General features: G+C 33.7%; 1 pseudogene; it reads right to left on the bottom strand.

The window, feature by feature from the left end:
* LOC143071181 (cAMP-dependent protein kinase type II regulatory subunit pseudogene) overlaps positions 1 to 6,679 on the bottom strand; it is a 46,305-nt pseudogene extending 39,626 nt beyond the window's left edge.
* Between the last annotated feature and the right edge of the window lie 615 nt (positions 6,680 to 7,294).

The following is a 7,294-nucleotide window of genomic DNA, read 5'->3' on the forward strand; positions in this document are numbered from 1 at the left end:
TGAATATCAATTATATGGTCATTTTTATAAATTTTCTGTTCACAAAACCTTAAATTTTTCGAAAAACTAAGGATTTTCTTACCCCAGGAGTAGATTACCTTAGCCGTATTTGGCACAACTTTTTGGAATTTTGGATCCTCAATGCTCTTCAACTTTGTATTGATTTGGCTTTTTAACTATTTTGATCTGAGCGTCACTGATGAGTCTTATGTAGACGAAACGCGCGTCTGGCGTATAAAATTATAATCCTGGTACTTTTGATAACTATTTCTCCGTATGATTCCCAAGAATTTTAAAATAAGCTTGATCCGTTTTTGAAAATGGTCAAACTATATTATTTACCATAAACTTTTTTCAACTGTTTTTTATTCTGTAGGTTCCAAATATAACTAATTGTGTATTCCAGATGCACGTCAACACAAGACTCATTATTTGCCATGTCGTTGTCACTTTTATGCCGAATTTATTTTTTAAGATCCTTTTAAAGGCATCTTTCACTTCTCATATATTTGAAAAAGTTAATATTCCATTTTTGCATAGACACCAACTTAAATAAATACCCAACTGTAGTGACACAAGGTGCAACGATATGATAGATGTCATCTGCAGCGCATATTTCACTCTTCATTTATTCCATAGTCATAGCAATGGCTATTAGGGAACAGAAATGGTCACTTTGGTTATCTTCCGACCGGCAGTAAAATCCTCGCCGAAGCGTCTGTACGGCTGGGTGGGATGTATAAGTACGCAGCCACATCGGTTAAAATAAATGTCATTCTGACTTGGTTCAGGCGTTACTTTTATATGTAGAAAGTGCGGGAAAATATGTTACTTCTTTAGAATGTGAAACTAAGACAACCGTCATTATCATAGATACTGACTTATAGACTGATTTCAATTTTAATGGGAATCACAACGCGAAGCTCAACACAACTTTTAATCAAATCTAGCATTCAAAAGTTACTTAGAATTCGTTTCCAATTTTTGATTATAAACTTGCAACAAAGCATGTCATCAAACGATAATAAGTTCTCGACAAGCCATGCATATGCATTAGGAAGAACCATTGTTTATAAAAATCAGTAAGGAAGGTTATAAAAGGGAGTCGGTACGGATGAATAAATGGATTTGCACTGTTGCTCTTAGAAGATAGAAATTTTGCATTCAATACGTCACGTAGAACATCCAACAATTATTGTAATTTTTTAACCTATACAGAGAGCATGACACTCTATCACCACAATGCCACGGAAACACCCAACACAACAAAACAGGAGAACATATGGAAACGTAAAGTTTTTAGTCGTCAGTCCGTTTAGCAAATATATCATCCATACTCATGACGTGTACAAATTAGCAATACATTAGTGAATTAGGACAGAAGATGATTTTTTCCTTGCAATTATTGCTTACCTTAGGATTTGCAAATATTCTCAGATTAAATCCCCACTCCAGCCATACGTGGCTGCGTATGTTTACATCTTGCAAAGCCAAACAGACAGGTCCATTTAGAATTGGTTTTACTACATTGTGATGTTAATGGTAATAAGAAGCAATATCATATTTAGTATACAGTTTTGATTAAGTATACGCAATCCTTTCTTTACTCTAAAGGAATTGTATATCAAATAAATTTGTCTGTAACCTTAGAGTTTAGCGTAGTTCAAAAAGCTTGTAAGCCATCAGAATAAGTTGTATATATCTTGATATCGAGGTAGTTTATGATTGAACGTCAATTAAATTCTGGTAAATAAAAGTATAATTGACACCATGGGATACTAACATGACAATAAGGGCTTCAGACGTCATTTTACCCTTCACATTATTGATTGTACAATCCTATAATGTTGAAATCTATATTTACTCGTCTCTTATATTTTATAACTTGTATTAAGAGTATTATATATAAGTCTCACTGAGAATAATAAAATTTATTCCTGACAAAAAATGTTTATTTTCAGTAATAGGTTTATTCTTATCAATCAAAAAAATTTCACTTGCTCGACGTTACAGACACAGACATTTTTCATTTTACAACAAATGTAAACCGAAGAAGTAATGTGTTAAGAAGTCAACACAACACTGTCACTGATGTTTACCTTATTCATATGTCGGACCATTGCATATTTGACGAATTAAAAAAAAATCTCTCATGTAGTTGCAGTAAATGGCTTTGAGTTCAATTTCAAATGATTGGTTCAAGTCATGATCTACAATATATCCAAAAAACGTCTTAGGACTTTCATTGAATCAGATGGTTTTCGTCTAGCAAAAGATATCTTTATTTTAGCATACGAATTTTAACAAGAGTAAAACACCTGGATCATATATAAAGAAATTTTGCTTCAGAGCATGCAGGTTTAGTTGTGTTATTCAATACATTCAATTATTCAATATTCAATTGTATACCACTGTATGTTGTTGATAACTATCCACAGCAAAGGACTTAAAGTTAACAGATTCATGCCATTGTACTGGGCAAAATATGTTTGTGAGTGCTCAACCTTCCCAAACTATGACAGTGGTGCAAGAGTACAACAATAGAACAAACCTCTAAAAGTCACTTGAAAAGGGCTAGGTTCATCAGATCACGACTTTATCACAAAAACTGACAATCCTGACAAAGTGCAGAACCTCTAATACTCGGAGTTAACAAAATCTAGTTCACTCGGAATCAACCAAATCTAGATCACTCGCAGTTAACCAAATCTAGTTCAAAGCCCAATTTTTCTAATGATAAATTTACCATGTTTCCCAGACTAAAATATAATCAATCATCCAACTTTATAGTTAGGACACCGTAAGTAGTCTGGGGATAAAGCATGACCGTTTGCAATGCCAACATAGAATCGACAGGATGCATACTGACTGGTTAATTCACATAATTGACTGATGTGTTCGTGTCACAACTCACTAGCGATCTGTTTCGCGGTTTAGATCTTACAAGATGCTAGAATAGTCGCCTGATGTGTGAATTTACAGTTTGTGATAATTTGAACAAGTGTTGATTTCAACGGCGGGTGAGGTATTTATAGCAGAAGACACGTACCCTGTAGGCGCATCCAGTTTTTGCAGTTCGTTTGATTTCCTACGGAGTGTTTTTACCTTGATTTGTATGTTCTGATAAGAAGACAATAACAATCAAAACCAAGGAGTAAACAAAGACTCACAAAACCAAAAGACATTTACATCAACAGTTATAAATAATAAATAAGAAACAACACGAACTCCACTAAAAACCGGGAGTGAAATCAGGTGCTCCGGAAGGGTAAGGTTACTACGACTGAGGAAGAATATCAGATATGATTTCTGACACACTTTTGTCATAATGGCAAATCAGCGCATGATGGCGACCGTAAAATTTATTGAGTGATGACCCTAATTTGACTGATTCATAGCAACTTTTGAGAAAGCAGTATTCCTCGTTCAACAAAATCAACGTACTTTGAGCTATCTCTAGAGTAACGTATCAATTGAGACACATATACTCCATATGCTGATGCCGTTCGAATGTTGCTACACAGAAATGGAAAGTTGACTATAGGAAAATTAAAATCATCGCGTTTGTCATAAATTTTGGTATTTAACCTACCATCAGTAGTCATTTGGAGAAAAAAGTCTAAATATGAAGCAGATTTATCTGTGTTGGTAGTATCTTTAATTTCAAGCTCACTTGGGTACATTAAATGTAAGTAATCACTGAATCTATTAGTATTATTAAGAGACAGTACATCATCAATATACCGAAAGGTGAAATTAAAAAACTGGGCTAATTTCTTTTCTCCTTTCTGTATACAAACCCTTGAATAATTTCTGCTTCATAGAAATACAAAAACAAATCTGCAAATAGAGGAGCGCAATTGGTATCCATTGGGATTCCAATAGTCGGTTGAAAGACCAAACCTAATTCAACAAATATGTTGTTAATTAAAAAGTCCAGCATGGCATTATGAGAATTATGAGATTTGAACATCATTTGACTAAGCATTCCCTCAGTCAAAATGAAGCCCCATGGCACAGGTTTTAATACCGGAAATCCGTGTGCCTATTATAAGTTCTATGGTTCGCTACTGACCCCATACGGATCCATAGAGGGTTAGTAAAATCCATAGGGGGTGAGGCCGGAGGCCGAGTCTCCTATGCATTTTATTCACCCTCTATGGATCCGTAGGGGGTCAGTAGTTAACCGTATAACGAATTTATCGGACGCTGGACTTTTTCTGCGGCGTTTTGTTGAAAAATAAACAACAACATTAATGGATGACGTCGCCATTAACGCGTCATGAACCCCATACGGTCTCATAGGGGGTCACCCCGTGACGGCGTTTAACCAATCACAACGTGATAATTCATCTGTGGTCCGATAAGATTCTATATCCTAATCAATCTTTTGGATTCACACATTTACATACCAGCTTCAAACATCTGAATGAGCGGACAAGTTTACCCCTGGATTCAGTTAAAAAATAATAACCAGCAGACAATTAATAAGACTATTAAACCCAAACACACATGGTAAAAATATAAACAAAACTTGACTTAATTAAAATGTGTGAAATATATATCTATAGAACCTGCAGTTTTATTTACATTGAAAGCATATGGTAGGTAATCAAAGGTTCAGTCAGATGTTGTGTAGTACATACGAATAAAAGGAGATGTGCCGCGAACGCCGATAAGATTCAATCAAACAAAAGAAGACATTTAAAAGAGGTCAGCATACAGTCTTCAATATTTATAAAAAAAAAAAAATAGAAGCTTCTGTACCCAACAATCTCTGAAAAAAATCAAATTTCAGTCAAGTTTTAAAAGAAATCAAAAGATAAATTATCATCTGCCATCAACGACTCATCAACATTAAAATGTAAAAGGCGAAAAACATTAGGAAAAAACTCTAAGAATTTCTGAGATTCCTCTCTTGTGAAAGACACTCATTCAGCAATATTGAACTGGTTTTAGTGGAGGATAATGTATATTATTATGCCTTACATATATTACAAACCATTATATTGGATAACACGTAATCACGTGTCATGGAATAATTCAGTTAATTTTCATTTAATTGCTAGGAAGGAAGAATAACCCCCACCAGCGGTGCACTATTAATATTATTATTTACCGGCGAATAACCTATTGAGTTTCTAGATTTGTACACGAGTTACCCGTCATAAAAATGACGTCATATACGTATTTAAACAAAAATGGCTGCGTTCACGTTACACTGGTAGTCCATCTAGAGACGAGGAAATATATGCTTTGAACATAAATCTAGTGCCAGCAGCTGATGGATGATATCTCTATAACCTTCGCGTGTTGACAATTTTGAATATTCACCTTTTCAAAGGGCCATAACTGTATAATGTGTATAAAGGAACAACGATACTGTTCTGTCAGTTGTTTGAGGGTATCCAATGTTTGACTAAAATAACATACTTTATAGCTGAAACTGAGCTTAATGAAATAATTAAAAGCTAGTAATGAAAAGTTATTTAATGAATCGTTTCAAAGGGTCAAGTTTTGAAAAGAATTAGTTCATTTATTAACATTACTTTCTTTATTTATTATTTCAAAATCAAAAGAACAAAAACTTTCTGCAAACGTTCTAGACATTCAATTTGTTTCAAATGGATCATGTGTCTACTTTATTACATTACTGTATTACCGAATTACAATTACTAGTAGAACAGCGTATGATGTTCTGATGTCTTATTATTAGGTTAAGACACCCGCTTGTGACTGCCATTTTTTTTTATAACTGTTTGATTGTAGTTGTCTTTTTTATGCATCATAGTCAGGTGCTTTCCCTGTACGGATTCTTGTGGTGCATTCTTATATGTAACTTTTTTTTATTTTTCATGGCACTGATAGAGATTAATAGGGAGGTATCGATGTCGTAAAAACAAGTTTAACGTGCCATATATTCATGTACCTGGCCTTAGTCACGTATCCTGTCAGCGGCTGTTTACATTTGATCTTACTTATTTGTCTTCTAGGGAATTTGGTATTGATAGACGATCTTTAATAGTCTCTGGTAAATATAAAAGAAATTCTTGGAGACTCGGGGCGATGTAGAGCTTAGGACACATACGCGTAAAAGACTGTTTGGTGACCTCGAGATGTCTTTTGGTTTTTGCTCTGTTGTTACATTGCTACTCATGAAAATCCTAAATAAAGGCAAAAGTATACCGCTGTTCAAAGTCATAAATCGATTGAGAGAAAACGAACCCCGGCTACTATAACCAACTTATTTATTTTAACGAAAACAAGTAACGCGCATGCGTAAGTCATGACAGTAACCCGATCTCCGTATGATACTAATACTTTATATTACTGGTGCCCTGTTTGAACTTGACTTTTTTTCTCCCCTGTTATATCGAGTACAAATGACCGCAGTAAAATTTGCACTGAAATGCCAAACAACTGATGAATTGGGACATTATAAATTATCAGCCTGTACAATACACAATGAAATAAAAGTATACAAAGAAATAAATTAATAAAAAACTTACCATGATTCGTCATGCATATTATATACACTAATAACTTTGAATTTCAAACAGTTGTTGAAAGCAAATCTTTATCATGGAAGACTATCATTAACATTGAAATCGTTGGAATACATGTCTTAATCAAATCAGCATCACACAAATTGTTAACAAATGCATTAAGCGTTTATATATATGAAATTCCCTAGTTTTATGCAATCATATAGAAAGTGTGTTATGAAAAGAACTACTTTTATAATGTATAATAAAGTGTTGTTATACAAATGATTTAAAAACCTATTAAATTTCATTATTTAAATGTTAACAAACTTTGGATCAATTGAAGGATCTAGTGGATAAAACTATATAAATTATACATGCTTCTATCAAGTGTTGCTTAAGTTATAACTTTACAACTTAATGTTTTCAACACGTACTTAAAATCACATTCGTCTCAGAATTTTAATCAAATTAGAACGAAATCATGTCAGATATAAAGCTTTCTGGATTTGTTAAAAGTGTAAATTGCAGTTTATAAAGATATTAAGTTTCAGTGTTTACTATGACGGTGTCCAACATTATTTACACACTTCTTACTTCGTCCGAAATAAGTTAAAATCTGATAATACTGTGTTCAAGATGTGGCTGCGTACTAGTTCATCCCGAACAGCTAAAAAAGAAAAATATCGAATCATAAGGAAAAATCAGGAAAGTCTTATCAAATGGCCAAATCAACAGCTAAAACTCATCAAACGATTACACAACAATAGTCGTATTCCCGACTTGGTACATGCATTCCTTGTGTAGAA

This window comes from Mytilus galloprovincialis, chromosome 4 (genome assembly GCF_965363235.1).
Source record: "Mytilus galloprovincialis chromosome 4, xbMytGall1.hap1.1, whole genome shotgun sequence".
Lineage (NCBI taxonomy): Eukaryota > Metazoa > Mollusca > Bivalvia > Mytilida > Mytilidae > Mytilus > Mytilus galloprovincialis.